This window comes from Thalassophryne amazonica, chromosome 6, assembly GCF_902500255.1.
Source record: "Thalassophryne amazonica chromosome 6, fThaAma1.1, whole genome shotgun sequence".
Taxonomy (NCBI): domain Eukaryota; kingdom Metazoa; phylum Chordata; class Actinopteri; order Batrachoidiformes; family Batrachoididae; genus Thalassophryne; species Thalassophryne amazonica.
The window spans coordinates 87,930,499-87,952,355 of NC_047108.1; the positions used below are offsets into that span (position 1 = coordinate 87,930,499).

The 21,857-nt window shown below is 41.6% G+C and overlaps 1 long non-coding RNA gene across 1 annotated transcript; it reads right to left on the reverse strand.

Moving 5' to 3' along the window:
* Nucleotides 1-997: 997 nt before the first annotated feature.
* LOC117512585 lies at nt 998-20,842 on the reverse strand. The gene is made up of 3 exons (XR_004561331.1): nt 20,757-20,842; nt 18,982-19,082; nt 998-1,123 (listed from the first exon to the last, which is right to left on the reverse strand). It is a non-coding gene; the product is annotated as an uncharacterized LOC117512585 (long non-coding RNA).
* Nucleotides 20,843-21,857: the final 1,015 nt, after the last annotated feature.

Consider the following 21,857-nt stretch of genomic DNA (forward strand, 5'->3'; position numbering starts at 1 on the left):
ATTGGCCATTTTGTGGTGTTTCATGTTGTCGAACTTTGTTTCTATCAACACTTTTTCGTGCTCCTCATCTGAAGGTGACAAATCGAGAAAGGAGCAGAGTCCATCAATCTCTCGCCCACAATCCTGCAGACATTGACAAGTGTCACCATCAACTTTGTTATGTATGAAATAAGGATTTTTTGTTTGTGTTTAGCATTCTGTCCAAAAGTCACAATGATGAAGTGTTTTGTTGTGGTTATAATTGTTCTTTTGTCTGTAATGTATTGTGTTAGATAAGTCCTGTCTTTGAGCTTGAGACATGATATTGGCCAGATGTTAGTTGATTAGTTGATCAGCAACACTTTACATAAAATTGGTGGGGTGTTGTCAGACAACAGGTGGTTCTAGATTATATGACAAGGACGCCTTCTATCGATAACGACCAATCAGATAACATGATACAATGCTTACTTTGGCTGTCAGTTTGTTGACAAGATGGCAGAAGACAGGTTTGCGTCTGTTAGCGACGCTGACTTAAAATGAATTTTACACGAAAAAGATGCGAGGAACACTCGCAGAAATACACAGTCAGCAGCCAACATGTATCGCAAGTACGTCACTGAAAAGGGACATGCGCCCAACTTTGAAACTTATGACAGAAGGATGCTTGACGGAGTACTCGGTCGATTTTACGCGGAAGCTACGCAGGCGAATGGCGAATCTTATAAGAAAACAAGCCTGATGACTCTTCATCATGGTCTTAACAGGCATCTCCAGTCGATTGATGGGATGTCAGTTGGTGCAGTATGACAGTAATAATAAAGAGTTGAAACTTGAGATTGATTTGTATGTTTGACAAACTCTCAATTTTCTTGTTTACCATATAATAAAGCAGTTATAGACTTTTGATTTCGGTGTACCCGTGATTATGCGGACCTGGTCAGGATGGGGTTCACTGAGGCCTTCACCTCATCAAAAGACTATAATTGTATAATATTTTGAGTACTTTGAACTCACTTTTTCCCTTCACAAAACTGTTTAGAAAGGTGTTCCAGTCGCCTGGTTCTGGCTGCCCATGATTCATGCGACAAAAGTGGAAATAGGACACTGCACTGTCCTTGGCATTACGGACCATGTAGACAATCTTCACAAAAAAAAAAAAAAAAAAAATCAATATTTTACTGTATCTCCTTAACAGTCAGGTGTGGTTTGTAGTGAACATACTGACAGGTGATGAATGTGAGAAAAATACATATCCTGTATCTTACAGTTCTGCAGAAGGACTTTGGTACAAATTGCATCAGCAGATGAGTTTTAATGAGATGAGGAGTGGTGGTGAGCTCATCTGCCATATCTGTTCCTTTAGCAAAAAAAAAAAAAAAATACAAAATGATAAAATGAATAGAAGAGTGTAGAGATGTTTATACAATCCAGGGCCCTTGTTTCGAAAATTCTGACAAGAAAGCAGACGTTTCAACTGTTTTCAAAGAGGGATGAAAAAAGTCCAACTGCTCCCTGTGAGTGCTTTAAACTTTATTCTACATGTGGCAATGACATGGACATGTTTAATTGATGGGAAAGATGTGCAACAACAGCTAAGTTCCACAGCATAATAATATATTGTATGGAATTGCACAAGGCCATTTTAGGGCCGATAGGTGAAAGAACTGTTCATGGAAAAATCCATTTGATGCTGACAGACATTTAATGATTTATCTTTGCCAAAGAGGTTGCAGCCATTCTGCTTCGTTTGAATTTTTGTATCATTCAAATCCATGTTTACTTTGTTTTTTTTGTCTTTCAATGGGAAACCAAAATGAAAATTGGTGTTTATTATCCATTTTTTCCATGAGCAAAAAAAAAAAAAAAAAATCGGAAATTGAGTTCTTAGCCGTTTTTTTCATTTTGGTTTTGGAAATGAATATTGAAAAAAACTAGTGTTTTTTCAGTTTTTAAATTTTTGTTTCACATTGAAACAAGTTCAAACGAGATTGATACACAGATTTGTTGGCTGCTGATCCCTTCAGATGTGGATCCACTGTGGTGACTAAAAAAATCAGAAGCAGACAAACAAGACCAGCAATATCCTTTGCCAAGAAGGTTATTCTTTCACCCATGTCCGTTTGCTTGTTGACTGCTTTGCTTCTTTGTTACCTCCGCCAAGGAGGTTATGTTTTTGGTCGCGTTTGTTTGTTTGTCTGTCTGTCTGTCAGCAGGATAACTCAAAAAGTTTTGAATGGATTTCGATGAAATTTTGTGGAGTGGTTGGAAATGACAAGAGGAACAAGTGATTAAATTTTAGTGGTGATCCGGATCAAGATCCGGATCCAGGAATTTTTTAAAGGATTCTTCACCATTGCGGATAGGGGGAATTTTGACATTCTAGTTTCTAGCTCCACAAAAACAAGGCAGAAAGGCTTGAAAAAAATTAGGGTGTAACATAGTCAAATGTTCTATCAAACAACAAAGTTTGGTGATGATCAGATCCGGATTCCGGATCTGGTGATCCAGAATATGCAAAAATATAGGGAAAATAGAAAATGTGTCAGTGTGAGGTGACAAATGAAGCTAGAGATGCACAACTAACACCAAATTGTAGCTGAATCTGTACTGATTCAGTAAAGTGTCATCAGATTTGATGTAGCTTCAAATGTTATGGAGCTAGATCCAGAAGAAAACCGCCATTACCGAAAAAATCGTTTTATACAATAACTTTTGAACTAATAAAGACATAAAAGTGATTCCAAATTCTAGTGGTATGTTTTCATTGTCAAGGATGTCAAATTTAAAGGAAATAAAAGTGTATGTATCATAGTTTTGGTGGTAACACTGAATTGTTGAATAGATCACTGTGCCAAGGAGGGAATCTCTTTAGGGTCAGTGACCCTATGGCCTTGTTTAGAGAAGTGTTTCATAAATGTTAAACAACTTCATATATTTGCAGTTTCGTTGAATAATAAATTGAATTTTGTCTCTTATTGTTTTTGTCTATAAGCACATGCAATATCAATATAGTGCTCAGCTGCAGTAGGAAAGTGCTGCAAGTTGCAATATTACTGTGATGCCAAGCGTTAGAATGCATCCCAGTCACAGCAGATTGAAACTTGTTTTGCTCGGACATCAAATCCAGCCGAGCGGTAAAGGCGGTGAGGATTTGCTGTAACTCACCGAGCACGCCTCCTGCAGACGACTGTGCACCTTGCTCTTCCATTGGCTGTCCAACAGATGGGTGACGCCCCTCGGGATCCATGACGCTGGCCGAGATATCCTGTTGTGAAAGTGTAGTGACACGGACCCACAACAGGGGGCGCAAATGAACGGTTAATAGATGAGCCAAAAAAGTAACAATTTAATGTTGTGAAGGTGCACAACGAATACACAGACAATCTCAGAATCTGATAACAGTCAATCCACAAAGGTGACGTGTGGGCAGGCTCGAGGATAGAAGACGTCTGTCCTGAGAAGAGCCGGAACCACACGATTTCCGCGGCCACCGAACCTGGTGAATACTGGAGCCGCCAAGTCCCAAATTCCCAGGTGATCACTGTCCCCGACTGTCGGATCTGGTACTACTGGCAAAGAACAAAGACAGTCAAGTGTGGGTGTGTGTACACCCCGTAACAACAACGGTGGGAATGCCACCTCCACCTCTAACACACACTCGTGCAGCGTCTGTTTAACCACTTATCTGACGGGACGTAGGATGAAACAGTCGCGACCCACGCCGGTCCTCTGGTTGACAGCTGCAACACAATAGCTCTTGGAATCAATTAATACAGGCAGAGAAGTTACCTCCATAGAAGTACGATATCTCGGCAACGAGGTGGAGATGACGTCTGATCTTTATGGAGTGAGATGATGTAGAGTAGATGGGTGACAGCTGTCAAGAGATAATGAGTGACAGCTGTCACCCTCGGCTGTATCCGTGGCGGCAGCGCCCTCTTGTGCCTGAAGCCCGCACTTCAGGCAGGGCGCCCTCTGGTGGTGGGCCAGCAGTACCTCCTCTTCTGGCGGCCCACACAACAATTATACTAATTAAAACATGACACACAGTAAATTTTGCAGAGTAAAATTTACTCTGCTGGGATAACATTTGGTCCCAGTCCAAATAGAGTTAAATATACTCTATCACGGTATAAAATAAACTGTTATTGGAGTAGAAACACTTGATTTGATAAGATGGAAGAGCTGATTTCACTGTATAATAGAGTGTATTTTACTCTATTTAGACTGGGACCAAATGTTATCCCGGCAGAGTAAATTTTACTTAGCAAAATTTACTGTGTAGAATAAGAGCAATAAGAGATTTCTGATGTCTACCGATCCGGATCACCTCCAAAATTCAGTGCAGTGCAGTCTTCCATGCCCTAATGGTGAGAATCCGTGAAGGAGTTTGCATGTAATTCTTCAAAGCCTATATGAAGTGAAATCCTGAGCCAGAATCCAGATCCCGATCACCTCAAAAATTCAGTGGAGTCTTGCTTGGCCTAATATCTATCTGTGGTGAAAATTTCATCAAAATCTGTGCAGTTGTTTTGATGTAATCTCACCAACAGTCAGACAGACAAATACAGTGGAGAATATAAGTATTTGACCCCCTGTCAGTTTTGCAGATTTTCCTACCTACAAAGAATGGAGAGGTCTGTAATTTTTATCGTAGGTACACTTCAACTGTGAGAGACAGAATCTAAAAAAAAAATCCAGAAAGTCACATTGTATGATTTTTAAATAATTCATTTGCATTTTATTGCATAAAATAAGTATTTGACCCCCTACAACCAGCAAGAATTGTGGCTCTCACAGACCTGTTAATTTTTCTTTAACAAGCCCTCTTATTCTGCACTCTTTACCTGTATTAACTGCACCTGTTTGAACTTGTTACCTTAATAAAAGACACCTGTTCACACACTCAATCACACTCTAACCTGTCCACCATAGCCAAGACCAAAGAGCTGTCTAAGGACACCAGGGACAAAACTGTAGACCTGCACAAGGCTGGGATGGACTACAGGACAACAGGCAAGCAGCTTGGTAGAAGACAACAACTGTTATGATTATTTATTAGAAAGTGGAAGAAACACAAGATGACTGTCAATCTCCCTCGTTCTGGAATTCCATGCAAGATCTCACTTTGTGGGGTAAGGATGATTCTGAGAAAGCTCAGAACTACACAGGAGGACCTGGTCAATGACCTGAAGAGAGCTGGGACCACAGTCACAAAGATTACATTAGTAACACATGATGCTGTCATGGTTTAAAATCCTGTAGGGCAGCAAGATCCTCCTGCTCAAGCCAGCACATGTCCAGGCCCGCTTGAAGTCCACCAGTGACCATCTGGATGATCCAGAGGAGGCATGAGAGAAGGTCATGTGGTCAGATGACACCAGAATAGAGCTTTTTGGAATCAACTCCACTTACCATGTTTAGAGGATGAGAACAACACCAAGAAAACCATCCCAACCGTGAAGCATGGGGGTGGAAACATCATACTCTAGGGGTGCTCTTCTGCAAAGGGGACAGGACGACTTCACCGTATTGAAGGGAGGATGGATGGGGTCATGTATTGCGAGATTTTGGCATACAACCTCCTTCCTTCAGTAACAGCATTGAAGATGGGTCATGGCTGGGTCTTCCAGCATGACAATGACCCCAAACACACAGCCAGGGCAACTAAGGAGAGGCTCCGTAAGAAGCATTTCAAGGTCCTGGAGTGGCCTGGCCAGTCTCCAGACCTGAACTCAATATAAAATCTTTGGAGGGAGCTGAAACTCCAAACCTGAAAGATTTGGAGAAGATCTGTATGAAGGAGTGGACCAAAATCCCTTTTGCAGTGGGTGAAAACTTGGTCAAGAACTACAGGAAACATCTGACCTCTATAATGGCAGACAAATGTTTCTGTACCAATTGTTAAGCTCTGTTTTTCTAGAGGGTCAAATACTTATTTTATGCAATAAAATGCTAATTAATCATTTAAAAATCTTACAATGTGATTTTCTGGATTTTTTTTTTTTTTTTTAGATTGTCTCTCACAGTTGAAGTGTACCTGCGATACAAATTACAGGCCTCTCCATTCTTTGTAGGTGGGAAAGCCTGCCAAACTGACAGTGGTTATTTTCCCCACTGTATATTTGGAAGGGGGATTTAAAGATACTTCAGAATAGGAAATATTACCATTGTAGAAGGCTATAGATACATACTTAAGAATAACAGTATCATTTACCATCACTCAAACTGCTTCATCTGGGACCATAAAACATTCATGAAATATAGAGTTTAAAGGTTGCTCTATCCTGATTGGACCTTATGAAGATTTGGGTTAATCAGTGCTGCTGCCTGTCTGAGGTGTGGGGGAGATTTCCATCAATCAATCAATCAATCAATTTTTTTATATAGCGCCAAATCACAACAAACAGTTGCCCCAAGGCGCTTTATATTGTAAGGCAAGGCCATACAATAATTATGTAAAACCCCAACGGTCAAAACGACCCCCTGTGAGCAAGCACTTGGCTACAGTGGGAAGGAAAAACTCCCTTTTAACAGGAAGAAACCTCCAGCAGAACCAGGCTCAGGGAGGGGCAGTCTTCTGCTGGGACATGCTGTGGAGGGGAGCAGAGATCGATCACTAATGATTAAATGCAGAGTGGTGCATACAGAGCAAAAAGAGAAAGAAACAATGCATCATGGGAACCCTCCAGCAGTCTACGTCTATAGCAGCATAACTAAGGGATGGTTCAGGGTCACCTGATCCAGCCCTAACTATAAGCTTTAGCAAAAAGGAAAGTTTTAAGCCTAATCTTAAAAGTAGAGAGGGTGTCTGTCTCCCTGATCTGAATTGGGAGCTGGTTCCACAGGAGAGGAGCCTGAAAGCTGAAGGCTCTGCCTCCCATTCTACTCTTACAAACCCTAGGAACTACAAGTAAGCCTGCAGTCTGAGAGCGAAGCGCTCTATTGGGGTGATATGGTACTACGAGGTCCCTAAGATAAGATGGGACCTGATTATTCAAAACCTTATAAGTAAGAAGAAGAATTTTAAATTCTATTCTAGAATTAACAGGAAGCCAATGAAGAGAGGCCAATATGGGTGAGATATGCTCTCTCCTTCTAGTCCCCGTCAGTACTCTAGCTGCAGCATTTTGAATTAACTGAAGGCTTTTTAGGGAACTTTTAGGACAACCTGATAATAATGAATTACAATAGTCCAGCCTAGAGGAAATAAATGCATGAATTAGTTTTTCAGCATCACTCTGAGACAAGACCTTTCTGATTTTAGAGATATTGCATAAATGCAAAAAAGCAGTCCTACATATTTGTTTAATATGCGCTTTGAATGACATATCCTGATCAAAAATGACTCCAAGATTTCTCACAGTATTACTAGAGGTCAGGGTAATGCCATCCAGAGTAAGGATCTGGTTAGACACCATGTTTCTAAGATTTGTGGGGCCAAGTACAATAACTTCAGTTTTATCTGAGTTTAAAAGCAGGAAATTAGAGGTCATCCATGTCTTTATGTCTGTAAGACAATCCTGCAGTTTAGCTAATTGGTGTGTGTCCTCTGGCTTCATGGATAGATAAAGCTGGGTATCATCTGCGTAACAATGAAAATTTAAGCAATACCGTCTAATAATACTGCCTAAGGGAAGCATGTATAAAGTGAATAAAATTGGTCCTAGCACAGAACCTTGTGGAACTCCATAATTAACTTTAGTCTGTGAAGAAGATTCCCCATTTACATGAACAAATTGTAATCTATTAGACAAATATGATTCAAACCACCGCAGCGCAGTGCCTTTAATACCTATGGCATGCTCTAATCTCTGTAATAAAATTTTATGGTCAACAGTATCAAAAGCAGCACTGAGGTCTAACAGAACAAGCACAGAGATGAGTCCACTGTCCGAGGCCATAAGAAGATCATTTGTAACCTTCACTAATGCTGTTTCTGTACTATGATGAATTCTAAAACCTGACTGAAACTCTTCAACTAGACCATTCCTCTGCAGATGATCAGTTAGCTGTTTTACAACTACCCTTTCAAGAATTTTTGAGAGAAAAGGAAGGTTGGAGATTGGCCTATAATTAGCTAAGCTAGCTGGGTCAAGTGATGGCTTTTTAAGTAATGGTTTAATTACTGCCACCTTAAAAGCCTGTGGTACATAGCCAACTAACAAAGATAGATTGATCATATTTAAGATCGAAGCATTAAATAATGGTAGGGCTTCCTTGAGCAGCCTGGTAGGAATGGGGTCTAATAAACATGTTGATGGTTTGGATGAAGTAACTAATGAAAATAACTCAGACAGAACAATCGGAGAGAAGAGTCTAACCAAATACCGGCATCACTGAAAGCAGCCAAAGATAACGATACGTCTTTGGGATGGTTATGAGTAATTTTTTCTCTAATAGTTAAAATTTTGTTAGCAAAGAAAGTCATGAAGTCATTACTAGTTAAAGTTAATGGAATACTCAGCTCAATAGAGCTCTGACTCTTTGTCAGCCTGGCTACAGTGCTGAAAAGAAACCTGGGGTTGTTCTTATTTTCTTCAATTAGTGATGAGTAGAAAGATGTCCTAGCTTTACGGAGGGCTTTTTTATAGAGCAACAGACTCTTTTTCCAGGCTAAGTGAAGATCTTCTAAATTAGTGAGACGCCATTTCCTCTCCAACTTACGGGTTATCTGCTTTAAGCTACGAGTTTGTGAGTTATACCACGGAGTCAGGCACTTCTGATTTAAAGCTCTCTTTTTTAGAGGAGCTACAGCATCCAAAGTTGTCTTCAATGAGGATGTAAAACTATTGACGAGATACTCTATCTCACTTACAGAGTTTAGGTAGCTACTCTGCACTGTGTTGGTATATGGCATTAGAGAACATAAAGAAGGAATCATATCCTTAAACCTAGTTACAGCGCTTTCTGAAAGACTTCTAGTGTAATGAAACTTATTCCCCACTGCTGGGTAGTCCATCAGAGTAAATGTAAATGTTATTAAGAAATGATCAGACAGAAGGGAGTTTTCAGGGAATACTGTTAAGTCTTCTATTTCCATACCATAAGTCAGAACAAGATCTAAGATATGATTAAAGTGGTGGGTGGACTCATTTACTTTTGAGCAAAGCCAATAGAGTCTAATAATAGATTAAATGCAGTGTTGAGGCTGTCATTCTCAGCATCTGTGTGGATGTTAAAATCGCCCACTATAATTATCTTATCTGAGCTAAGCACTAAGTCAGACAAAAGGTCTGAAAATTCACAGAGAAACTCACAGTAACGACCAGGTGGACGATAGATAATAACAAATAAAACTGTTTTTTGGGACTTCCAATTTGGATGGACAAGACTAAGAGTCAAGCTTTCAAATGAATTAAAGCTCTGTCTGGGTTTTTGATTAATTAATAAGCTGGAATGGAAGATTGCTGCTAATCCTCCGCCCCGGCCTGTGCTACAAGCATTCTGACAGTTAGTGTGACTCGGGGGTGTTGACTCATTTAAACTAACATATTCATCCTGCTGTAACCAGGTTTCTGTAAGGCAGAATAAATCAATATGTTGATCAATTATTATATCATTTACCAACAGGGACTTAGAAGAGAGAGACCTAATGTTTAATAGACCACATTTAACTGTTTTAGTCTGTGGTGCAGTTGAAGGTGCTATATTATTTTTTCTTTTTGAATTTTTATGCTTAAATAGATTTTTGCTGGTTATTGGTAGTCTGGGAGCAGGCACCGTCTCTACGGGGATGGGGTAATGAGGGGATGGCAGGGGGAGAGAAGCTGCAGAGAGGTGTGTAAGACTACAACTCTGCTTCTCTGCATGGGGGAAGATATACTGTTACACCGGTATCCTAGTGAAGGTATTGGAATTGATACCAGTATCGAAAACTTTTGATTGATACCCAGCCCTATTTACACTGACTTTATTTCAGTGCAGAAAGTTTGAACCTACATTCCTGCTTTTAAGGCCTGTAACACATTCCCAAAAATATAAGGATGTGAAAGGATTGACCAATTTCTAATATTGCCATTCCTTCATACAACACATGACAGGCATTTTGGCATTGATGATACCAAGCAATGAAGCATTTCAGGTGTTATTATGTCCCATTCTTCCTGCTAAAGCATCTTAAGGTGCATCTGTCCAGGAATGTTGTTGCATTTTTCATTTCGAAAATTCTCCACACTGTATCTGTTGAGGACAGGTCAGGACTGCAGACAGGCCAGTTCATTATCCACAGCACCAACGTCTGCAGCCATCCCTTTGTAATGTGTGCAGAATGTGGTTTTGGATTGTCTTGTTTTAAAATAGATGGACATCCCTGGAAAAATGTTGTTTTGATGAGATCATATGTTGCTCTAAAATGTCAATGTACTTTCTGCATTAATGGTGGCAATACAGAGGTTTAACTTACCTTTGCCAAGAGTATAAACACTATCCCATAATATGACAGACCCTAGCTTTTGGACTTGTTGCTGAGAACAGTCTTGATGGTCTTTTGTCATTGATTTGGAACACATAGTGTCCATTTCTTTAAAAAGCGCGCGCGCCCACACACACACCAATCACAAACACTGATGTGTCTGACCAATACACCTTTCCATGGTGTGATGGTCAAACCCAGATGCCTCTCAGTCCAAAGACGTCAACGTCACTTCTGGATAAGTTTATCATAAGGCAGGGTTTCCCAGTGCTGGTCCTCTGGACCCAAAGTACTGCACATTTTCCATTTGTCCCTGAAGTAATCAAAGTAGATCAGCACAGTCAGGTGTGTTCAGCTAATCAACAACTGACTGAGCAATGGAACACCCCTGACTGAGCTGATCTACTTTGATTACTTCAGGGACAAATGCAAACTGCACTGGGCTCCAAAGATCAGGATTGGTAAACAGTACCATAAGGCTATTTATTTTTAAACTAAAGTTTTAAGTATATTTGGAATGTAACGCCATATTTTAGTGTTCGAGAAAGGTTTACCAAAGTATGTCGTAAGCCACGCGGTTATATCAGTTTTTGATGAATGACAGGTCTTGATGCAGTGCCGTCTGAAGGATCAGAGATCGCCGGTGTTCAGGGTTGGCTTGTGGCCTGTATGCACTAAAATTCCTTCAGATTCATTGAATTGTTTAGTTATATTATGCATTGTTGAGGGAGAAATATGGAAATCCTTTCCAATCTTTCTTTGGGAAACATATTTTTTAAATATTAGATTTTTTTCACACATTTGTTGCTCCTCAAAGACTCAGCTTTTGGTCCATACTGCTTTTGTAACAAATCATGATTATAATCACCTGTCGAATCACATTTTAAACAGCATCATTCCTTTTTCTTTCTTTTTAACATCATTACGAGTGTAAAATTTCCTCATCCTAGCTTTTTGAATGTGTTGCTAGCTTTCAATGCAGGAATAGCTGTATACAGTCACTGCGTCTGGAAAGTATTCACAGCACTTCAGTTTTTTCACATTTTGTGATGTTACAGCCTTATTTCAAAATGGAGGAAATTAATTTTTCTCATCAAAATTCTACACAAGGTACCCCATAATGACAATGTGAAAATAATGTTTTTATTTATTTATTTATTTACTTGAAGTTTATGTGTATTGAGAAGTTTTGTAAATATTTTCCAGATGTACTATATTTGTTGGGAAAGTGAAATGTGTTGGGTGGGTGGTCCACCTTCGGGATCTGGGTGTCGCATCAGGGCCTCCCTTGACCACTTCCTCCACATCCCACGTGAGGGTGGCGATGACAGTGGAATCCGGAATGATGGTGTCTGGTGGGTCCAACAGCCTTGCTCCAATTTCCTCTTCATGCACCCGGGACAGGGCGTCAGACCGAAGGTTTTTGGTCCCGGGGCGATACGTGATCTTGAAATTGAAGTGTCTGAAGAACAGTGACCATTGGGCTTGTCTGGGGTTCAGACGCTTAGCGGTCTGGATGTATTCCAGGTTCCGATGGTCAGTGAGAACCACAAATGGGACCACAGCTCCCTCCAACAGATGTCTCCACTCCTCAAGGGCCTCTTTCACTGCCAGCAGTTCCCGATTGCCAACGTTATAGTTCTGCTCAGCGGGGGTTAACCTGCGGGAGAAGTAAGCACAAGGGTGGAGAACACTATCGGACTCCCTGCTCTGGGACAGCACGGCTCCTATCCCTGAGTCAGAGGCATCCACTTCAACAATAAACTGGCAACTAGGATCGGGCTGCACCAGAACTGGTGTAGTCGAAAACCGGTGTTTCAACTCCCTAAACGCGGCTTCGCACCGATCCGACCAGTGCTGGAGCGGTAAGGGTTAAATCCCCACAGAGGATTGTGACTGGGAGTCATGCGCATTTGCGTGGGACACCCGTATGGTTAGTATGGCTCACTCTCAGCCCAGTCTCTAAGGTTGAGCCTTGTTGTTTAACCACCTAGGGCCCCTTATTCTGCGTATGCTCATTCGAGCCGCAGTAAACACACTCTCCATGTGCCAGTCTCCTTTGTTTCCCTTTTCAGTCACTTTTGCCCTGCTCGTTTCCATAACAACGTCAGCAGGGGGAGCTGGTGTAACGCGGAGAGCCCTGACTTTGGAGCGGGGCGAGGACGGCACTAACTCGGATCTGGATGGGAGAAGGACAGCGCACACCCGGCCACGCCCTTCGTCTCGCTCCTGCTTGAATTCCTCTAACCGATTGTCTAATCGCATAACCAGATCAATAAGCCCATCTAAATCCCGTGGCTGATCCTTAGCCACCAGATGCTCCTTTAGGGCCGGAGACAGCCCGTTTACAAAGGCGGCGCGGAGTGCTACTGAGTTCCAACCGGCCCTCGCTGCCGCAACACGGAAGTCGATTGCGTAATCAGCTGCACTCCGGCATCCCCGTCTCATTGACAGCAGCATATTTGAAGCGGCCTCGCCTCTATTGGGATGATCGAACACCTGTCGAAATTCCCTGATAAACCCAGTATATGTCAAAAGGAGCCATGAGTCCTGCTAATCTCTTGCTTGCCTCTACTGGTGGTTGGCTCTCACTGCGGTATTGTATCACTTCCTGTTCCGGAGCACAGCGGTGTTTTTCTGTATCTGTTAGCTGTTTAATCTGCGCAGTTAGATTGATCTAGTTATCTAGATTACGATTTGTTTCCCAGTGTAATCTTTACGTGCCTTAACTAAAGCACTCCTTCTGCTGAATCACCTCCAAATTATTTACACATTATTCACTTTGCGTGTTTTTAGGAATCCGCTAGCTTAGCGTAGCTACTAGCTCTTAGCCGATTTAGCATGGCGGCTTCTCCTGTCTCTCCCGCACTTTTCTGCTCTGGGTGTGAAATGTTTAGTTATTCCTCGGCCTCCTTTAGCAGTAATGGTACTTGTAATAAGTGTAGCTTATTCGTAGCTTTGGAGGCCAGGCTGGGCGAATTGGAGACTCGGCTCCGCACCGTGGAAAATTCTACAGCTAGCCAGGCCCCTGTAGTCGGTGCGGACCAAGGTAGCTTAGCCGCCGTTAGTTCCCCCCTGGCAGATCCCGAGCAGCCGGGAAAGCAGGCCGACTGGGTGACTGTGAGGAGGAAGCGTAGCCCTAAACAGAAGCCCCGTGTACACCGCCAACCCGTTCACATTTCTAATCGTTTTTTCCCACTCGACGACACACCCGCCGAGGATCAAACTCTGGTTATTGGCGACTCTGTTTTGAGAAATGTGAAGTTAGCGACACCAGCAACCACAGTCAATTGTCTTCCGGGGGCCAGAGCAGGCGACATTGAAGGAAATTTGAAACTGCTGGCTAAGGCTAAGCGTAAATTTGGTAAGATTGTAATTCACGTCGGCAGTAATGACACCCGGTTACGCCAATCGGAGGTCACTAAAATTAACATTAAATCGGTGTGTAACTTTGCAAAAACAATGTCGGACTCTGTAGTTTTCTCTGGGCCCCTCCCCAATCGGACCGGGAGTGACATGTTTAGCCGCATGTTCTCCTTGAATTGCTGGCTGTCTGAGTGGTGTCCAAAAAATGAGGTGGGCTTCATAGATAATTGGCAAAGCTTCTGGGGAAAACCTGGTCTTGTTAGGAGAGACGGCATCCATCCCACTTTGGATGGAGCAGCTCTCATTTCTAGAAATCTGGCCAATTTTCTTAAATCCTCCAAACCGTGACTATCCAGGGTTGGGACCAGGAAGCAGAGTTGTAGTCTTACACACCTCTCTGCAGCTTCTCTCCCACTGCCATCCCCTCATTACCCCATCCCCGTAGAGACGGTGCCTGCTCCCAGACTACCAATAACCAGCAAAAATCTATTTAAGCATAAAAATTCAAAAAGAAAAAATAATATAGCACCTTCAACTGCACCACAGACTAAAACAGTTAAATGTGGTCTATTAAACATTAGGTCTCTCTCTTCTAAGTCCCTGTTGGTAAATGATATAATAATTGATCAACATATTGATTTATTCTGCCTAACAGAAACCTGGTTACAGCAGGATGAATATGTTAGTTTAAATGAGTCAACACCCCCGAGTCACACTAACTGTCAGAATGCTCGTAGCACGGGCCGGGGTGGAGGATTAGCAGCAATCTTCCATTCCAGCTTATTAATTAATCCAAACCCAGACAGAGCTTTAATTCATTTGAAAGCTTGTCTCTTAGTCTTGTCCATCCAAATTGGAAGTCCCAAAAACCAGTTTTATTTGTTATTATCTATCATCCACCTGGTCGTTACTGTGAGTTTCTCTGTGAATTTTCAGACCTTTTGTCTGACTTAGTGCTTAGCTCAGATAAGATAATTATAGTGGGCGATTTTAACATCCACACAGATGCTGAGAATGACAGCCTCAACACTGCATTTAATCTATTATTAGACTCTATTGGCTTTGCTCAAAAAGTAAATGAGTCCACCCACCACTTTAATCATATCTTAGATCTTGTTCTGACTTATGGTATGGAAATAGAAGACTTAACAGTATTCCCTGAAAACTCCCTTCTGTCTGATCATTTCTTAATAACATTTACATTTACTCTGATGGACTACCCAGCAGTGGGGAATAAGTTTCATTACACTAGAAGTCTTTCAGAAAGCGCTGTAACTAGGTTTAAGGATATGATTCCTTCTTTATGTTCTCTAATGCCATATACCAACACAGTGCAGAGTAGCTACCTAAACTCTGTAAGGGAGATAGAGTATCTCGTCAATAGTTTTACATCCTCATTGAAGACAACTTTGGATGCTGTAGCTCCTCTGAAAAAGAGAGCTTTAAATCAGAAGTGTCTGACTCCGTGGTATAACTCACAAACTCGTAGCTTAAAGCAGATAACCCGTAAGTTGGAGAGGAAATGGCGTCTCACTAATTTAGAAGATCTTCACTTAGCCTGGAAAAAGAGTCTGTTGCTCTATAAAAAAGCCCTCCGTAAAGCTAGGACATCTTTCTACTCATCACTAATTGAAGAAAATAAGAACAACCCCAGGTTTCTTTTCAGCACTGTAGCCAGGCTGACAAAGAGTCAGAGCTCTATTGAGCTGAGTATTCCATTAACTTTAACTAGTAATGACTTCATGACTTTCTTTGCTAACAAAATTTTAACTATTAGAGAAAAAATTACTCATAACCATCCCAAAGACGTATCGTTATCTTTGGCTGCTTTCAGTGATGCCGGTATTTGGTTAGACTCTTTCTCTCCGATTGTTCTGTCTGAGTTATTCTCATTAGTTACTTCATCCAAACCATCAACATGTTTATTAGACCCCATTCCTACCAGGCTGCTCAAGGAAGCCCTACCATTATTTAATGCTTCGATCTTAAATATGATCAATCTATCTTTGTTAGTTGGCTATGTACCACAGGCTTTTAAGGTGGCAGTAATTAAACCATTACTTAAAAAGCCATCACTTGACCCAGCTATCTTAGCTAATTATAGGCCAATCTCCAACCTTCCTTTTCTCTCAAAAATTCTTGAAAGGGTAGTTGTAAAACAGCTAACTGATCATCTGCAGAGGAATGGTCTATTTGAAGAGTTTCAGTCAGGTTTTAGAATTCATCATAGTACAGAAACAGCATTAGTGAAGGTTACAAATGATCTTCTTATGGCCTCGGACAGTGGACTCATCTCTGTGCTTGTTCTGTTAGACCTCAGTGCTGCTTTTGATACTGTTGACCATAAAATTTTATTACAGAGATTAGAGCATGCCATAGGTATTAAAGGCACTGCGCTGCGGTGGTTTGAATCATATTTGTCTAATAGATTACAATTTGTTCATGTAAATGGGGAATCTTCTTCACAGACTAAAGTTAATTATGGAGTTCCACAAGGTTCTGTGCTAGGACCAATTTTATTTACTTTATACATGCTTCCCTTAGGCAGTATTATTAGACGGTATTGCTTAAATTTTCATTGTTACGCAGATGATACCCAGCTTTATCTATCCATGAAGCCAGAGGACACACACCAATTAGCTAAACTGCAGGATTGTCTTACAGACATAAAGACATGGATTACCTCTAATTTCCTGCTTTTAAACTCAGATAAAACTGAAGTTATTGTACTTGGCCCCACAAATCTTAGAAACATGGTGTCTAACCAGATCCTTACTCTGGATGGCATTACCCTGACCTCTAGTAATACTGTGAGAAATCTTGGAGTCATTTTGATCAGGATATGTCATTCAAAGCGCATATTAAACAAATATGTAGGACTGCTTTTTTGCATTTACGCAATATCTCTAAAATCAGAAAGGTCTTGTCTCAGAGTGATGCTGAAAAACTAATTCATGCATTTATTTCCTCTAGGCTGGACTATTGTAATTCATTATTATCAGGTTGTCCTAAAAGTTCCCTAAAAAGCCTTCAGTTAATTCAAAATGCTGCAGCTAGAGTACTGACGGGGACTAGAAGGAGAGAGCATATCTCACCCATATTGGCCTCTCTTCATTGGCTTCCTGTTAATTCTAGAATAGAATTTAAAATTCTTCTTCTTACTTATAAGGTTTTGAATAATCAGGTCCCATCTTATCTTAGGGACCTCGTAGTACCATATCACCCCAATAGAGCGCTTCGCTCTCAGACTGCAGGCTTACTTGTAGTTCCTAGGGTTTGTAAGAGTAGAATGGGAGGCAGAGCCTTCAGCTTTCAGGCTCCTCTCCTGTGGAACCAGCTCCCAATTCAGATCAGGGAGACAGACACCCTCTCTACTTTTAAGATTAGGCTTAAAACTTTCCTTTTGCTAAAGCTTATAGTTAGGGCTGGACCATCCCTTAGTTATGCTGCTATAGACGTAGACTGCTGGGGGGTTCCCATGATGCACTGTTTCTTTCTCTTTTTGCTCTGTATGCACCACTCTGCATTTAATCATTAGTGATCGATCTCTGCTCCCCTCCACAGCATGTCTTTTTCTTGGTTCTCTCCCTCAGCCCCAACCAGTCCCAGCAGAAGACTGCCCCTCCCTGAGCCTGGTTCTGCTGGAGGTTTCTTCCTGTTAAAAGGGAGTTTTTCCTTCCCACTGTAGCCAAGTGCTTGCTCACAGGGGGTCGTTTTGACCGTTGGGGTTTTACATAATTATTGTATGGCCTTGCCTTACAATATAAAGCGCCTTGGGGCAACTGTTTGTTGTGATTTGGCGCTATATAAAAAAATTGATTGATTGATTGCTCCCAGAGCGCCGTAGCCCAGGCGCGTGCCTTGCCCCGAAGCAAATTAATTACATAAGCCACCCGGCTGTGGTCTGACACGTACATCATGGGGCGTTGCGAAAAAAGGAGCGCGCACTGCATCAAGAATTCCGCGCACGTTTCGACACAACCCCCCCGGGGGACTAATGTAAGCTTCGGGTGACGGGGGGGGGGGGACCTTTGAATGACCACTGGATTTTCTGTGTTTAGCGACAGGTCCACAGAAGGAGTAGCTGCAGCCGCGCCTGACACGCGCGTCTCCACCTGAGCGGTGAGAGCCTCCATCCTACGGCTAGGTGAATAGATCCAACCGAGCAGTGAGGTTGGTGAGAATGTTTTGCAGCTCACCCAACGCACCTCCTGGTGGAGCCTGCGCACCTTGCATCTCCATTGGCTGTTCAGTTGGTGGTGAACGCCCCTTGGAGTCCATGACGTGGCCGAGTTATCCTGTTGGGAAAGTGAAATGCACGGACCCACGCCAGGGGGCATAAATGAATGGCCAATAGGAATTCAACTAAATGACCATTTATTATGTAAATATGCAACACAACCAAATATGCTTAAGTCAATCAGTAACCAAAAGGGTGACGCGTGGGCAGGCCCGATGGTAGGAGACGCCTATCCAGAGAAGAGCTGGGACCCACGAAGTTCCACCGCCAACGGAGACCTGCAACACACCAGAGCCGCCAAGTCCCGATTCCCCCAGGTGGCCACCGCTCATAGCTGTTCAGGCCCGGTACTGCTGGCAGGAACAAAAACAGGTTAGGGTGGGTGTGTGAACACCCAGCAAACAGTCAGCAACTCACAGAAATCCTCTTGTAGGAATAAATCCAAATACTCCCAGAGTGCAGAGGAAAAACTGGAGGACGTGCAGTGTCAATTGTTATACTTAGTAAGTCAGAAGTGAGGAGTGGAGACGCCAACTCCTCCAACTTCCACAAACTCGGCTACAAGCTGCAAGTATAAGTCACAACTGCAAAGACTTCAGTAACAATGAATGTGCGTATGGCACAAAACGGCTGAGTCGGTTTACCTGCGTGGTAAGCTGATAACTCGGCAGAGTAGTGATGTCTCTCCCAGGCTTTTATAGATGAGATGATGATGAGTTTAGATGACTGACAGCTGATACAGTGCACCTGGTGGATCCACCTGGCCAGTGCGTGGCCACAAACTAAAAACATGAAATATAATGTGGGGTTCATATTGTCTGCAATAAAACAGAAGTCAAATTCAGCACAAGAAACAATGGGGTTTTTTTTATTATCGTTTATGTATTTTTTTAAATGTACTTTTTCCATGCTGTCTCAACTTTTTGAGATTTGGGGTTGTACATGTATAGGATCTCTTTAGAAAGTCCATGTCCTGTACCTTGCAGTTCTGCTCCCAGAAAGATTGGGGTAAAAACTGGGCTGGTCTGTGAGATTTCATAATATGAGGAGTTGTAGGGAGGTCATCTGTCATTTATTTTCCTTCATGAAAACAAGACAATCAGTGAATGATGACAAAGGCAAAATAGATTAATTGGTACAGCAAACATTATTTTGGTATAGTTCAACACACAATATTTATTAGTTCAGTGTTTCTGAACTAAACATTTGCAATTGTTTGAACTAATAATAAATTATTTAGACAGTAATGGCGCACAAAACATATTTACCTGCTGTGACATTTACTTCCACTTCAGCTCTTTGTGACACATCGTTGTCTTCTCGCCCCTCGACACAACAATCAAACTCTAATAGAGTTCGATATTCTTCTATGAAAATGTTTTGTTCAGCTTTGTGTAACCTATAGCTTGAAGTGTCAGACACAAGCCTCATAATTGTCATGAAATGTTGATAATATTGAATGGCATTCTTTGCATGTCCATAAACAAATAAAAGGAGGTTATATCTAAAGCAGTTAGGATGAGTCAGCACCTTTTAGAATTAAGGGGGCAATGAGTTTATCACAGGGGGTGGGGTCGCCCCTCCCCCCACAAAAAAAGTGTGCACCAGAGGGGACGTGCCTCTGAAGGGTGCGTAATGAATTGGGTGTGCTCCTAGAAAGCTTGTGCATTTAGGCTACACCGTTGTAAGAGACTAAGAGTAAAGAGTGATGACAGTATTTTTTAATTATTATTTGAACGTATAGACCCTCGGTCAAGTGATCTCCTGCATATCACAAAACCAAACCAACAACTGATCTGAGAAACGACACAAGACAGTAGATTAACCCCACATAAACCTTTCATGTAGATATACAGTGGTTCCTCGTTTATCGCGGGAGTTACGTTCTAAAAATAGCCGGCAATAGGTGAAATCCGTGAAGTAGTCAGCGTTATTTTTTACAATTATTCTAGACGTTTTAAGGCTGTAAAACCCCTCACTACACACTTTTCTCAAACAGGCATTAACATTTTCTCACTTTTCTCTCGTGTGTAAACACTCTCAAAGTTCAAACTTTAGCAGAAAAATAAGACCAACCTGTTTTCAGACCCAAACATTTGTTTGAGAAATAAAAATAGAACGTTTTCCTATAAATAATTATGATGGCTTTTAGAACTAACAAATTTAATTTTAACGATCAACCTACGAGGATGGACACATAAGAAATTATTAATAGTGACTGACCAGTATTTCACAGTTCCTCTGATCGCACCTCTTCGTCCTGGTGCCGCGCCACTGTCGTGCCTTTTTCCACTCACACCTCGCTGCAGGTGTCTTTTTCCGAGTGAAGAACACAGTTATGGGTAGTTGTTGGTGCTCTTTTTTCTTCTGGGCGAGAAGATTCTTATAAACAGACACGCAGAACACAATGCGCATGCTCTCCCTTCGCGGTGCCGCAACAGGTGTCCCGTCATCTCAACAGAACATCGGCCTGCTTGATGAGGACGCAGAGCACAATGCGCTGTAAAAAAAAAAAAAAAAAGCATGCAAAATTGGACTAAAAAAATCAGCGAAACTGCGAGGCGCTATATTTTCCAGTATTTCTTTTTCTTTCTTTTTTATTTTTATTTTTGATAACTCTTATATCCGAGGGGGCAAGGTTGATGACGTGAGGGGGCGTCGCCCCCAAACGCCCCCTCGTGGCGCCGGGTCCGACGAGGACTATCAATACAATAATATCAATATATGTGAGTTAACGTGAACATATGGTCCTACCTGAAAAAAAGAAGGCATCTGCATGTCCACAAAAGGCACCCTCAAATAAATAGGGATGGATGTCTGACGCTCTGGACATGTCTGACCAAATACAGAAGATCTAGAATGTCAGAGAACCATGTGCTTCCTGAAATTAAAACATATGATGAATGCACAATGATCAGTGGTTTGAAATCAGAAACATCCCAGCACAATCAAGGGCCGTTTTTTTTTTCTTAAATCCCACAGTTTTAACCAGATTTAGGGTAAGAAACCAGGAGAATGTCATCTGGTCTTGCTCGTCCCAGTTGTCAGTGTAATATTTGGTCAAAGGGAGTCCATGGAAGTCGATGATTGTTGGCCGATCTGCCTACATATAGTGCAGCAGATAACAGAATATTTACAGAGGAATCCTTCAAATGGTGATACAAGCACCAAATTTGGCAAAAGTACACCTTAGATATTACTCTTTTAAAAAACCAACGGGCCACTTGAATTTTCAATAGGCGGCCACATAGGGGTCACTTGAAGAATTACATAGGGGTCAAAATATAAAAACGCTCCAGTCATATTGAAAATTATACCACATTATTTGTCTGAGTTTAAAGATTCCAAAAAGGTGTACTGTTTCTTCTTAAATTTTTAATTGCATTGAATAATATTCATGTATATATTTTCTGTGCCCTATAGTCATCTTCCACAGTGGCTGATATCGAGAAGACCCTCACCCTCCCCTCGACTCCTCGCCTAATGCTGCTTGGTATGTTTTTAGTAAATTAACACTGTTTATTTCAAATCAGTTGAGCTGACGTTATATTTATCCCAGCAAAGCATGAATGTTCATCCAATTAGAGATTTTTTCGAGATGCTTTCTGAAATTTCGCATTTCAGGTGGGTCAGAGCATGTAACTGCTCTGTTTTCAGTGTACTATCCTTAACCTACAGTACCAAGAGGAGGTTGCCTGTACACTTTAATTCATTCAAAGGTAAGACTCGTCTTGTCCAAATTACCTTATTCACAGCAGTCATTTTGACATTAAATTGTAGGGTTAACGCTATTATGGTGCTGTAATGTCATAAACTGAAATGAAATTAACAATACATGTACAGGTTCACTTCTTG